The sequence below is a fragment of the Centruroides sculpturatus genome, unplaced genomic scaffold (assembly GCF_000671375.1).
Source record: "Centruroides sculpturatus isolate CEXI.00-Female unplaced genomic scaffold, Cexi_2.0 scaffold1568, whole genome shotgun sequence".
Taxonomy (NCBI): domain Eukaryota; kingdom Metazoa; phylum Arthropoda; class Arachnida; order Scorpiones; family Buthidae; genus Centruroides; species Centruroides sculpturatus.
Window position 1 is genome coordinate 16284 of NW_019385827.1, and position 15930 is coordinate 32213.

Genomic DNA, 15930 nt, shown 5'->3' on the forward strand with positions numbered 1-15930 from the left:
CCGTAAGCACGCGTGCAAGGCGTGCACCGCACGCAGGCGGCATGTCCAGCAGGGCGGCAAAGAGCCTTTCTGGCAAGCTCAGCATAGGTAGTCGTAGTTAAACAGGGGGCAGCATAATCGGTATTGCACACGGGCGTTCAAACAGCTAGCGGCACCCCTCATCATAACTACCTGCAAGGCATATGCGAAGCAGGGTTAATTAAAAGAGGAGTACCTCAAGCCAGTAGCATTTAATGCTACAGGTCAGAGAGTGCGCTCCACTAAATGTAAAAAAAATCCTTTTCACGAAAGCCAAGAGCCGACGCACCGGGTCGCTCTTGTGTCTTTTACAGGCACTGTGGAAATGCATCGACGTTGTTCGACTGTATGAGAAGTTACTCAGCACGCACGCCGGCAGTCGAGAAAACGATTTCAGAAAGGCAAAGAAGCTCTGCAAACCTACGTCGGAAACGTAGACTCGCACGTTTCCTCTGCTTCCGTTTTCCTCAACTGCCGTTCCAACTCCTTGGATTGCATCTCCCTTTCTTTGACCAAGAATGAAAAAATGATCGGAAAACACTGGCCAGGATGCCGACGTTTCGTCCACCCTCGTGTCTATCGGGTTCAAACTTGCGTCCGGAAGTGATGAGAACTTTGACCAGTCTGTCCTGCTCGAGTAATTGCACTGTGTTCTTCACGATGGCCAAGAACGTCTGGCCTTTTTTGTCTTCTCGAAAGACCTGGCAGATGGCCCGAAACTTCTTCGTCTCTGCTGGTCGCCAGGGGCACCACCACTCGAATGATATTGGCGCCGAAGTTGAAATCGACCGGTTCAAAGTTATTAACTCCAGTCTTGGAAGGTCTGTCGAAAAGGTTTACTCCAAGAAAGATAATTTTATGTAATAAATACAAGTACCGCACGAATGTAACATCACAAAAGGAAAAACATAAAAAAAATGTGTAAATTCTTTAAAAATACATGTTTGATCAGACCTCACACTATAGTTCTGATCCTATACGTGAGTGTTCCTTCGAAAAAGAAAAAAACCCCGTTCTTCTTATGTAACCATGCAACAACAAAGACGAAATTGTTAAATGCAGACTGGCTAAATTGAGGCAATAAGTAGTTTTATGTTTGTATAATAGGTTTATGGAGGGAGTTTACATCATATCAGAAGTATCGTATTTCGATGTAAAAAGAAGAACCTCAAGATATTGGAATGATATAACATTCATCACCATATCCAAAATACTGCTAAATAGCTACATTCTGCACAAATTAAATTCTGGAAACCAAAGTGATTGGCTTGTTAAACTTTTTTCGCACAACAGCCATACAGGCTATGCCGTGCTAAGAAACTATGCACCTTATCAGATGACAAAATTACAACTCAAAATATATACGTAATATAAAATATTAACAATAACAAGTGTATAAAACAGCAAGGTATATAAAAGTAAAAAATAAATAAATAATCAAATCTGTTTCTAAAAGTCACTTATATAAAGTCCAATAACATATTGAGATTTGACCTCTGGATCTGAATGTCCTTCAGACATCGATTTCCAAAATACTCTCTATGCCTCCTGTTGAAGGCAGAGCACTTGCATAGTATGTGTTTTACACTTAGAGAACAGTTGCAATACTGGCATACTGGCTGATAACTCTTGAAAACATATTGATGAGTCAGCCAAGTATGTCCAATCCTCAGATGGGTAAGAATAACTTCAGATCTTTCATAAACCTCATTCTCTAATTTTTTACCAAATGTTTAATCTTGTGTAGTTTATTGTGGACTTGTGCATTCCACACATTTTGCCATCTCTGCTAGTCGTTTTTTAATGACTAGGTTCAAGTCGGCTCCCTCCAATAAACATTGTATGCAATAAACTTGCTGACAACTAAACACCACCAGAATGCCGAAAATCTATCGGGCTAGTCTTAAGGCTAAACGAATTACGTAACCAATTTGGTCCTAGAGGTAAGCGTTAGGCGCCATCTCTTATTAACATTAATAATTATAAATAAATTAATTAAATTAAATTATTTAGNTGCAATTAGTCATAGTTTCTTTGCTTACTAGATATCTCGTAGCAAAATAGAACTGACAATGAGTTATCTTGAACTACACTTAAGTAAATTTCCAAGAAAATGCCTAAAGGCTCTAAACTTTGCGACACCCCAATCGTGGCACCGTGGCACCCTAAGGTGCCGCGGCACCCCGGTTGAAAAACACTGTGCTAAGCACTTATGAAGAATAAAGCAAGTATGGAATAAGAGAAAAACATCTGGCAACAACAGAAGCAGAAGCGTCGAGATCTGGCAACATTGAAACAAGTTTCGAGAAGGACCATGTGTATCAACAGAGGGCGAAAAAAGAAAATTTACACACTTAAGTACTAATAGTTTACAAAGATAATAATTTCAGTGTTCAGCGCTGCTTTCCTATAAGCCTAAAAGTTTGACAATGGCATTAGGATAGTCAGTGGAATCATTCTCGACGTCCCAAACACCATTGCCAAACTTTTAGGCCTTTAGGAAAGCAGCGCTGAACGTCCGACATACACGTTTTTGCATTGAAAACGTCGGCTGCAACCTCTTTAATGTGCAAACCCGAGACCAACTGCCAGTGTTGGGTTGTTTTATCCAATATACCACCAGTTGGCATAGTATGAATTCATTCGAATGACAAATATACACAATAGATTCTACATTTATTATGCAGTTTCATTCTAAAAGATCTTCTTTTAGCAAGCAGTAGCGTAAGTTTAATGTCGCAAGTTCAGATCTCTACCCTGCAGATAGTAAGAAATTCAGCCGTGCTTAATTTAAAATTACAGCAATTCATTCTGTTTTTGAACGTGGTAATAATATACCAATAAAGTTTGTCAATTTTGGATGATGGCTAATGAAAAGTGCTTATTAGAATTTAGAAACTGCTGTACAGAAATAAGAAAACCCGACTTGTTACACGTGAAAAATTAAATACCTATAGGTTATTCACAAGCTTAAGCGCTTTTCATTCCATCTAGGCAAGTGCTATATGCTACCTGTCTCAGTAATGATATAGCACGTCTATTTCGCTTTATATCATTGTCACAGTAATAAAGTGAATATAATATACATTTTTCAAGTTTAGTAAATTTTATAAACACAAAACTATACAAAATTTTATAAGTAACGTGACGTCATTCACGACAACAATTATGCAACGAGCTTTTTCGGTAATTGTTAACAAATAAACAATTCAAATTCCACTGCTTTTTGTTTCAAACAAGACGCCATTATCGTGTTCCTAATATTTTCAAAAAAATTACTCAAGAAACAACAGAAAAATTGAAAAATGATGAAGGGAAGAGGAAAAGACAGAAACGTGGTATTTTAGTATAGGAAAGGAAACATTCAAACAAAAAACAATGGAATTTTACTATCAAATATAAATATAATTGCTAATTAGAAGTGAATAGAATTAGAAATAATAATTGTAATTAGTAGTAGTAGTAGTAGTAGTAGTTTTTCCAATGCTAGATAGCATACCAGACAGCAATAATCTTTCATCGATTTTGGTCATGGGCGAGGGCTTCAGCTTTCTCCGAAGTCATATTGAGCATCTTCAAATCTTGAAGAAAAGTTACACGCCAAGTATTTTTGGGGCGTCCTCGTGGTCGTTTGGCACCAGGGAAACTCATTTCATGGCTGTCATAGGAACCCTATTGTTCTCTATACGAAAACGTGGCCGGCCAGTTGGACTCTTCTACCGGTGATAAGGTTATGAAGTTTGCACTTCCATTCCATTCGAGAACCTTTCATTGGTAATATGATCTAAATATCAGATTTTTTGGATTCGTCGTAGGCATCTCTGTTGGAAAACATTAAACCTTCCAGTGTCGCCAGTGCCAGTAAGGCACAACGGCCTACACCAATGCTGGCGAGCCATCTTATGATATACAGTACCCCCGCGTTTCTTTATGCAGCGCTTGAGAAGCGCTTGACTGCAAACACACTGAAACTGGTTTCTAATTGGCCAACGCTGCTCGTGACGTCATTTCGCTACACTCTCGCTGCATAAAGAAACGCGGGGAACATTAGCTCGTGCATCGCCTGTTGGGCGCCTTTCAACTATTGCACCATCACGTGCGTGCCGTTCTTTGTGCCACAATCATTTTCTAGTATATATTTTCAGTTATGTATTTTAATAAACAATATTTACAACGTGCAAATATATTTTTAATTATTTTATTCGTTGATATTTTTATATTGAATTGACAAATGTGGATTAAAAATGCCTTTTTTTATAGGAATATTTGACTTACTGACATAAAAATTGGATGTTTTGTAATCAATTTTAAATTAGGATTGATTAGGGATTAATGCAATTAAATTTTCGTGGTTATAAGTTGAAGGGGTGGGAAATAATGGGGGTCGGGTATAACTTCGGTAGGATTGGATTTAATGACGATTTTACTCATTATTAACATTTATAATTTTTTAAATATAAATTATTTAATAAAATATGAAAATGGATAACACCACCAAATTTTTTGGATGGTTAAAAATGTTAATAGAAAAAAAAATCACATATATTTACAATTTAAATAATTCCATTAAAACATTATGATTTTTTCGAAATTCCTAGAAATTTTAAAACAGCACAAATTGAGTCTGGGATCCGTTAATACTGGCCTCATTATATTCTTAGCTCATCAGTTTATGAGTGGATAAAACACTGGTAATTGGTTGCAGGTTTATGTCTCACCAACAGGCTGGCAGCATGGAGTTTTCTGGAGTTTTGTCACTTATCTAACACCTAAATAGGGTGAGTTTTTTACAGGAAGTCCTGCAGGGAGAAATCTCTCCTTGGCAAGATGTCCAAGTGTTGAATTGCCTTCTCCCATGAATCTATCCATTCTGAGATAATTAACTGATATTCGATATTAAAAGCACCATGTAAAAACACTGAAAAATTTTGCAAAATGTGTTGAACAGTATAAATTTTCATATCAGATATATGAGATAATGCAGGTGTCAGATTTATCAATTCCTGTTAGTCTGCAAATGTATTTATTTGGATTATTGAGTTTATAAAAGGAAAAAAGCATATTATATTTTGCAAATTAAAATAAAATATAATATTTCCTTAAACACACACTAATAATTGTTTTCCTCTTAAAACTTAAAGATACATCGTTGATAATAAGAATATTAAAACTATTACAGTGAAATGTTAACTTAATGTGTGTGAGAGTATGTTTAATATAAGTATAAAGAATACACAAATGCTATTCATCAATGTTTATTACAAAAGTATAACATAAAAATGCCCATCTCTAAACCTTCTAAATAAAATTCCAGAATAGTTTAATGCAGATAAAATACAAACGTTTTCGATCTATATAGGAGATCTTCTTTAGGTTAATGTTTCATTTATAAGGTTCAAAGGTGTGCGTTTTTATGATATAATATGCTCCAGCCTTACAGTGTTTGAACTATTACAAGTATACCTAAAGACCAAGTTTTTAAACAGTTCTTTAAACTTTGCAAAACAATATCAATTGAGCTAATTTTTAATTTTTAAATTTTTTTTTACAATTTTAAATTCAGTAAATAAGGCTTAAACATAGGACTTATTAGTCTATTACATTGTAAGATTATTTTAAAATCACTCAAATTCAGACTAAAAACTTTTTCACTTTGTGTACTTTATTGATATATTTGATTAATGTTCAGAGAATTATTACAGATATTTACTTTCTTTTACAGATTACTTTTAGTGCAGATTAATTTTAAAAAATATCCTTATACAGTATTGATTATTTATGTGAAGAGTTGTTATAAAATTCAAGAGGAAAATGCGTATGTGCATATTAAGTCAAATGCTGTTTTTATTTTGTCAATGTGCCATAATGTAAGAGACGTGTGGGTCAGAAAAACTCATGGAATTTCAAACAAAAGTTTGAGTAAGAATCCTGAATATAATTTATAAAAATCAGTAGATAAGTCAGAGTTGGGACAGGACGATACGGTAAGATAGTCTACACTCTACAGTGTAATGCAGAGTCGTCTGGGCCTCCGGGCACAGCGGAATTCCTGGTAACGAAAGGGCTGATGCCCTTGCCAGGAAGGTTGCCAACCTCCATGTTACCTTTTCCTTTGGGAAGGTCCCCATCACTTACATTAACAAACTATTATACAATCAGATCATCGAAGAGTGGCAGAAGGATTGGACAGATTCAACAACTGGAAGGCTTGCTTTCAATTTTCTGCCATCTGTTAGGAGTCGTCAACTCCTAAAGCACATCACCCCTTCCTATTATCTTACGCAGTGCCTCACCGGGCATGGGAATTTCCCAGCCTACCTCGCTCGGTTTGGCAAAAGAGAAGATGACAAATGTGACTGCAATGACTCTGTTATTGGGGACGCCCTGCACACTCTCCTAGACTGTCCTCACCACGATATGGAGCGCCAAGGACTCATGGGCTTCTGCCTAACTAATGGGCAAAATTGGCCCCCCAACTTAGACTTTTTATGCAGCAATGTTGGCGCCTTTAACCATCTCAAAAACTTTGTGAACAACTGTAGCACTTACCGGGTCACCCACCCGTCCCCCCCTAGCAGGGGCCCTCTACTGTGTTCTCAATCTCTTCGGTCTGTTGTTCATCCCTAATCCACCACATGTGGCTCAAGCCGTCCTGTGACTGTGTTATTGGAATTGTGTCTAACAGCTGTAGGGTATTCTATGTCTAGTTAATGGTTAAAGTTGTTTGTTTGTTTGGCTTGTCCAATACCATTTTACCGGACCCCCCATCGGGATTCTCTTTGCACATCTCTACTCGTCTGATTTGTATATCTACATCTGTTCCATCAGTGTATCAACATGTACCATATCTATCAGTATGTATATTGTTATCATCGGCTGCCAGAACGGCGCCTGCTCTGTATATCTATTTATATTCTAAACAAATACAGTATAAGTCGCTGTATGATCACAAATTTACCTTCCTTTCTAAACTTTATACTCTCTAACAATCCCTGCTTCTCCCCCCACCTCCCCTTCTCCATGTCTTCCTTCACACTCCCCTATCTCCCGTTATTTCACATTCGGTCTCTTTTTCCTTACCTTCTCCTTCCATCTCTATAGAGCAAAGTCTGCTGCTAAATGACAGACAGCTCTTCTATTCTTTAAATAAAGTAAAGTAAAGTAAAGTGTAATGCAGAGCAAAGTAATAAGGCAATGCGATGAAAAAATTTAATTGAGAATCAAAAGAGGAAAAATGCCTTTACTTGGTACATTTACAAAAATAAAGAACAGTACAATAGCATCGTGTACTAAATCATTATAGTAAATGATTCAACAGTTTGTTTGTTTATATAAAAATCAACAAAGAGTTGCAAAACTTTCCCGGCAATATTTGAAACTGCGTGTGACAGTCTGTTATCATATTTTATTTTAAAAATTATTTATATTTTTCATTATAAATGGCAAAAGGCTTAATTTTGAGGGTAGGGACAGGTTTTATAAAAAGAAATTATAGAAAAAATAAAATTCATGGCCGGCGTTATTTACATTTAATACATAAAAATATAAATACGACTTTTAAACAAAGTTAAAAACTTTGTGTCTGTCCTTCCTTTTCGCCGTTTTTCACCATCAGCAATCCTTTAAAAAAGTTCACAAAATTACGGAGACGACCTTTCCTTTGAGGCTACTACCTCCGCAAGAAAATGTAAAAATAGGTAGAGCGTCCTCTGGTGTTTTTGCCACATTCACAATAATACATTTTAAGTAAAAATAAAATTCATGGCCGGCGTTATTTACATTTAATACATAAAAATATAAATACGACTTTTAAACAAAGTTAAAAACTTTGTGTCTGTCCTTCCTTTTCGCCGTTTTNCGGCCATGAATTTTATTTTTACTTAAAATGTATTATTGTGAATGTGGCAAAAACACCAGAGGACGCTCTACCTATTTTTACATTTTCTTGCGGAGGTAGTAGCCTCAAAGGAAAGGTCGTCTCCGTAATTTTGTGAACTTTTTTAAAGGATTGCTGATGGTGAAAAACGGCGAAAAGGAAGGACAGACACAAAGTTTTTAACTTTGTTTAAAAGTCGTATTTATATTTTTATGTAAGAAATTATAGATGTTAATAATGAGTAAAATTGTCATTAATTAAGCAACCCTGGCGACAAACTTCATGACGTCATCAAGAGTAGAACGTTGACGTACTGGTACATACTGATATACCGTGTACTACTTGAATTGCATTCGCATCTAGAAAATATGCAAAATTCATTTTAAAAATGTTTTTACATATAATTCGCGAATTTCCCTTCAAACTAAAAGGCGTTGATGTCAGAATAATCAGTCATTTTAAAACAAGGACTGATAGGTGTGGTCTCTGTCAAATATCAGTCTATGGAAATAATCGAAAACCTTTATTAAGCAATTGCAGGTGATAAATTATAACTTTACTTGTACATAGCAGCTGTTAATATCGGCATCAAACCGATAGGCCCGATAGTTCAGCAGTTGGTTTGGCTTCCACAAATACTTATTGATTATTGACAATCTGTGACAAGCAAAGCAATCATAACAAGCAAAAATTTAAAAAACTAATAAGTGAATATACAGATAAAGAAGCGAATGTGTTTCGGAATTATGCGATTTAAATGTAATTAATCTCGACAATAAGACTTTGGAATTCAATCCGAATACCAATAATCATGAAAAATATTTTATCAATAGAAATTGAAAAATGTAAAATATTTTGAAGAGATTCTTATTGATTTCCAGATGTATTATATTTTTTTAAACATTAGATTGAGTAAGTACAAACTAAACTAATAACCAAATTTTATTAATAGAAATTAAGAAAACTCCAATATTTACAAAGTCCTCCGACCGAGTAAATATTAATGTTAAATACTCTTCGAAATCAATTAACATCTTTAAATTTTATGAAATATTCGGTCCTAACTTTTAAACTTATTTTTGGATCCAGACGAACTCTTCGCTGTCGACGAGATCGTCTTCGAGAGTATCGAATTCAAACTTAGCGGTTAGATTGAAGTACGAAAAAGTTCGAAGTTTCATGAAAATTTGTTCCTCGAATTTATTAACTGGAACGTGAACTGAATTTGACTGGATGAAAACTTCCAATCGTAAGTTACGATATCGTAAAATATCTCGTAAGTAATAAGACAAATGGTAGTTGTGGTAGGTCGATGAAGTGGGCAAAATGGCGACCGAGTATTTGGCGTTGTCGAGACGATCATCTGTTTTAAGTATTTCTGACTCGAAACATGTAAGATGTTAAGGAATGGCGAAATATTAATAGAAATTCTCACGGCAGAATTAACTTAAATATGACAAAATTTATTAATGTGGTATGTGCGGTCATAGCCTGTGTTCTTGGTTTCTGGCGTTGATTATTTGCAAAAACGGTTAATGTTACCTTAGGTTCCAAGATGGCCGCGTTTCCGACTGTTTGTGGTTCAGACAGACTCCACCCGGAGGGAAGCTGTCGGCAGGCCGCCGAGTGCCAAACGTCAGTAGTTATTGATTCGCGGTAGATCTTGAACAAAATAAAAAAAGGGAAATGTCTACTAAAAATATAGCTAATCTAACCGCAGCGCCGCCATCTTGAAACTTAAGGTAACATTAACCGCAAAAACTCAAGTTCCAATGTTCCTACTTCAGAAAGGTTTTAAAAAGCAGACAAAAACAAACAACACTGGCAGGATCGTGCGGTAGATTTTCTCAGTATGATGCAAGTCTTTGAAATTTTGCCCCTTAAATGTTTTTTTATGTCGTCCCTTATATAAATTATTAGGCTTATGTAGGCTATAATTATTATTTGATGTATCTTACCAGTGCCATGTGGTAGATTTTCTCAGTATGATGCAAGTCTTTGAAATTTTGCCCCTTAAATGTTTTTTTATGTCGTCCCTTATATAAATTATTAGGCTTATGTAGGCTATAATTATTATTTGATGTATCTTACCAGTGCCATGTGGTAGATTTTCTCAGTATGATGCAAGTCTTTGAGATAGAAATGCTAACTACAAATAAAATAAGTGGTATTTGGCTGGCTGTTTTTAATGAATGAGTATCGGTGACCTATTGGTCACTCACTGATCCCCATTCATACAAAGACCATTTTGCATTATACAAGCAGTGCTACATGTGTGATGTAATGTATTAAGAAGAATGATGGCTCCATGTATCGATTATTGTGAATTCTGTGATGCTCGTATTAATTTTGATGCTTTTCATGCAGTAACTGAATGTAAGTATCTGACGTCAACCAGACAAAAGTGTTTTGGTAAATATTATTTTTCGGTTCAATCATATAAGCAATTGTTATAAGATTATAATAAATATCATAGTATTTATAGTTTCATTACTAAGATAAATGGTTAAAGGAGTTTAATTGGTTTAGACTAAGATAGTTATTTTCAGAAGATTAACCATCAGGCGGTGTGAATATAGTATAAATGATTTAGTGCTTGACAGTTGGCAGCATTTATGGTCGTCACTTTTGGGCATATTATAATTCATAATTTAAATTTTTTCAGACAATTGTTTAATTGTTTCTCCACATTATTTTATAGCATTTTTTTGTGTGCGTCAACTATTCACTGCCATTTTTGCATGCATTTTTTACTTTTTTCGTGGATATATCTATTATTATTGTTAATTTTGTTTGTTATTGATATTAACTTTGTATTATTCCTTTTTTCTTTTAACAGGCTAATTGTTACATGCTGTACTATTAATATTAATGTATTTTGTACTGGAATTGATACTAATGATTGTAATGTTTTTTTGTTCTGTTGTAATATGATTGTACATACAGGGTTTCCGTTGTACTAATAAATAAATAAATAAAAATTAAAAACAAATTGAATTCTATCACACTTTATTTTCTAAAACAACTAAATTGGGATTTTTTCCTGTTCTAGAATGCTGATAAATTAAACTGATTGCCTTAACTCTATGAAGTACAAATATTGAAAATATTAAAATACCTGTTTAATTTCATTTACACCAAATATAAAATATTTGCAAAGTTTATGAAATATTATCAACTTAAAATTTATATAAATATAAATTTATCTATATTTATGCTTTAACTATTCTATTAATCACTAGAAACATATATTTATAATGTTAAAAGCATAAAGTCTCTTACCTATTTCACTGTTATAACCGGAATTATTCCAACAATTAGAACAGTTTGTATTATTTCTTCAAATTGAATTTTCATAAGTATTTACCTGAAAGGATTAAAAACTTACATTACATTATCACACAAATTAAATTTTATATAAGAAAAAATATATATATTTGAATCTAAACATAAAATTCTGTTAAATCCATAATTACCTTCAAATAATAATATTTTATATGCATTGCTATTGCTTTTAATTGTTTTATTATAAAAATTCTTTTACTTGATTCAAATCTGGAGCATTTTCATACCAAATTAATACGTGAAAATGAGAGTTTATAAGTTATGAAACCTCAGAATACATCATCTCACCCTCTCTGCTTATAAAATATTGAATTCTTTCTCTGTTACAACCACATTTCTTCACTCAAAAGGATCCAAAATACCAAAAGTTTGAAATTTTTTTTCATAAATTATTCTCCCACACCATTCGTCTGATATAACACATACATAATATCTGTTTCGACTAGTTGTTATTAACTACTTAATTGTATTTTTCTGCTGTATGTAATTAAAATAAATTCAGCTCTGGCTTATAATAAATGTGATATTTAGGAGCTGTCCTAAATTACGCGCACAGTTTTCTTGACACTTTCACTCCCTCTATCTCATTGTTTCAGTTGTCCAAATTTCCATACTTTTCCCCCTCTGTGGACGTTTAATAACTCTCCCCTGTTAAACCTTTATCATTTCACGAATACTAAATACAATAAGTAGAAACTAAACACACGAAATTTTGAAATAAATTTAATAAAATGCATAAACTGTATAAAACTTAATGAAATAAATGAACATCCACTAAAGGTCAACTCTTCCCCTCCTCTTCAGTTCATGATGGAAAATGTCTGAAATGTCTTTATACACTTCATGTAGGGCACCTAACTCAAATTTGCCTTCATCCCATGACCTTATAACTTTACACTGTTTATTTCTCTGTTTTAACAATTCAAATAGGTGAATGAACTCAATTGTATTATTTATACTTATTCATAATAATCCAGTTCAAAAATTGTTTATATTGACTGCAATTTTTAATCATATTTTAATTGAAAAAATCACGTAACTATTGTTAATCCTCTGGTAAAAAAGTTTATGATTTTCACCTACATGACTCTGTTATCAGATTTAAAAAGAACAGATGAGTAGACGGCTTATACTGGGAATCTACAGGTCTGAAATTTGAAAATTTCACAGCCCAGTTCATATCACAAGTGAAATCAGGCAAATGATATCTAATAAGTTTTAGAAAAGAATTAAATAAATATAAATCCAATGACACAATGAAGGATTTTGGAGTCAACTGTCTCACTAATGTTTGTTTGACAGTTTTTATATGTGGAAATCATGGATCCTTTCGAGTTCAGGTGACTTCTCTCATTTCAAAATCATAACATTTTCCCCCACGGTAATGCATTTAAGTATACAAAATTCATTTTAAAATTTTGGAAGGAGTAATGTAAAACATAGAAAGTTTGCAAATGACACTTTTAAAACAATACTAGAGTCTTTTGCAAAAGTACATTTTACTCACCTGTGTATATTTATGGTCTGAAGGTTCAGATTTAATTCTTCTACAGAATTTTTTGGTATCCGTATTTAATTCTTTCTTGCAATTCTTTAAAACTTCAAACTTTATCTCACCTGGGTTCAATGTAAATTCTGAATATTCATTTTCTGGCTCTACTTTTATCTTCATTTTCTCAATTTAAAATGTTTTTCATTTGTCAACAATATGTTTTGAGTAGAAGGTTTTAAAACCGCTGAGTTTGAGTTTACATTTGCCTAAATAAATAAATAAACTTTACATCACCTGGGTTCAATGTAAATTGTGAATATTCATTTTCTGGCTCTACTTTTATCTTCATTTTCTCAATTTAAAATGTTTTTCATTTGTCAACAATATGTTTTGAGTAGAAGGTTTTATAACCGCTGAGTTTGAGTTTACATTTGCCTAAATAAATAAATAAATTTCATATAAGATAAAACACTTACCTCTCCTAGTTAAATAGTGTGTCAGTCAATATCAATTAACAAATATCCATATTAATTTCACTCAAATCTTTGAATGAGTAAGGGCTATTTCACATTATGACCAACTGCTTTAACCTCATTACAAATATTTTATTTTTTAAGTCTGTCTGACTAGAGCAACCTGTCTGTCAACCAACTGCTGTTGCCATGGTAATAATCATCTAGACCAGTGTTTCTTAACAGAGGGGCCTCGGCCCCCTGGGGGTCCGTAAGAAGTTTGTTGGGGGTCCGCCAAATTATGCAAAATTTCCTTCAGAATATAATAAAAAGAAAATTGATGTATAACCGAATATCATATTGAAAAGTGAAATAAATAAGATAAAGTTTTCGTATTTAGTTTTTTTTTATTTCTTATTTCTTCCTACTTACAACTTTGTTAGTACAGAAGAAATAAATGCAAATATGCTACTTACACCACAGTATTTACTTTTTTTATTCCAAAGTAATTCGAAGAAACTATTAATGCTTGGAATTTTAAAAATAAAGCAATAAAAAATCAATTTATTATAGATAATTTAACAAATATAAATTATTATTTTAAAAAATGGGGATCACAAAAAAATTATGAAATATTTGGTGGACCACGAGTATAAAAAGGTTAAGAACCATTGATCTAGACATTCTAGAGTCTGCTAAGTCTTAGTTCTAAATTATGCCGGTACTAAAGTTCTAAATGGTGTTACTAGCGGGAACTGGCTTTGTTATTGTTTTGAGAATAAAAATGCACTTTAAAATGGTGTTTTCTCATTTTTTATTAATTAGAGACCCAAATAAAACAAATATTTGTGTTTTCAAATAAATTTTTGTATTAAAAAATTTTTGGCTACAAACACTAAAAACATATGGCAATGCTGTTTTGAGTCGTTGTTTTTAGTTACACATGGTCTTCTCTTCATGGTAAGTTTTAGTTGAAATGGAGTTGGAGTTCAGTATATGCCATGTCAAATACAAATTTAAAGAAAGCTTATCCAAACATGTATGGAGAAACATAAAAAAAAAAAAAAAAAAAAAGAGAATTATAGGAATTGCAAGCAAGTTTCGAAAATATTTAATTGCAGCGTTTACACGCTGCAATTAAATATTGAATAAGAATATAAGAAAAAAGAAAATATATATAAGAAAATATATAAGAAAAAAGAACTATTGTCACATTTCAGCAAGATGCATGACATTTTTATTACTAATAATATTTAGACATATAATTCATTTAGTGATTTTAAGGAATGGAAACAGAAATATGAAATGGAAAATACAGTTAAGTACATTATAATAAGTGGTTCAGATAGGAACATTAAGCCTAATAGTTCTATATATCATAACTGTCATAGATCTGGTTATTTCAAAAGTAAGGGAAAATTATTCCTTATTTAAATATACAATAAAGCAAAAAGATTGATGGATTCTGTCCATCCGAAATGAAAGTGAGCATAAAACATGATGTAAAGTGTGTTGTTACAATCACCCCGCAACATGTAGGCCATCAAAATGAATTATGTCATACAGTTTTGTCATCGAAGAACAGAAATATATTAGGAACAAAAATTTATTCGAGGAAACCTTTCAATGCCATAATAGAGGAAGTCAGAGACAGACTATCAACACCAGAAGAACTACAAAGACCTCATTTAGTAACAAGAAAAGATCTACATCATATTGAAAGTAGTTTCCGATTGTCATCAAATTCTGTAAGACATCCAAATGATTTATTAACTGTAGACGTCTGGGTGAATGAAATGAGAGATGGCAGTGATGATTGTGTGTTGTTTTATAAACCACAAAGTACAAAATGTGAAGAATATCTTCATTTAGCAGAATCTAACTTTGCTTTAGGTACTATGAATGATGGTCAGGTTTTTGTTAGCAAAATATAGAAATGATGTTATGTGTATTGATGGGACCCATGGACTTAATGCTTATCACTGATAGTAATTGATGATATGTGACAAGGTTTTCCTTGTGCCTTTTTGTTTAGTAACAAAAGTGACAAGGAAATATTACAGATCTTTTTTTCTAAGATTAAAGAACAAGTAAGTTCCTTGTCACCAAACATATTTATGTCAGATATGGCAGATTCATTTTTGAATGCTTGGGTGCATGTTATGGGGGAACCTGCTCAAAGATTATATTGCTCGTGGCATGTTGACCATGTATGGTGCAAGAACCTCTGTAAAATAAAGTCTAAAGAAAAAAAGACTGAAGTGTATAAAATCATATGATAACTGATGCAAGAAACAGATGAAGAAACTTTTAAATGAATTTCAGCAGCAGCAGTGATAAAATTGGTTGATGATCCTGACACAACTAATTCTGGACAATATTTCAAAGAAAACTATATGAAAACTGCAAAATATTCGGCTTACTGCTACAGGCTACATTGTGGCCTAAATACAAATATGTACATACAGAATATGCATATGTGCATTAAACACATATAAAAGAGAGTAAACCACCTGGATAAAGCCATTCACACTTTAATGACTTTTTAAGAGATAAGATGTATGTTAGAATCATTGTCATGCATAAAGGAAAAGTAACAAGCAAGCTTTCTGATCTAAGAAAAAGGCACAGAACTGGTTTAATCTTATGCAAAGATCTTGTTATAAAAGAGGATAACATATAGAAAATTCCTTTATCAAATGGATCAGATATCTATACAGTTGCTACAGTAAAAGAAAATTGTGAAT

The 15930-nt window shown here is 33.1% G+C and overlaps 1 protein-coding gene across 1 annotated transcript in view; it reads right to left on the reverse strand.

The window, feature by feature from the left end:
- Window positions 1-11163: 11163 nt before the first annotated feature.
- Window positions 11164-15930, reverse strand: part of LOC111642373 (zinc finger protein 345-like) — a 79979-nt gene continuing 75212 nt past the window's right edge. The window contains exons 6-8 of the transcript XR_002759541.1: window positions 13026-13166; window positions 12747-12856; window positions 11164-11261 (exon numbers count right to left, since the gene is read on the reverse strand). The gene's annotated coding sequence lies outside the window, so the exon portion shown is untranslated. The remainder of the gene's footprint in view (window positions 11262-12746; window positions 12857-13025; window positions 13167-15930) is intronic.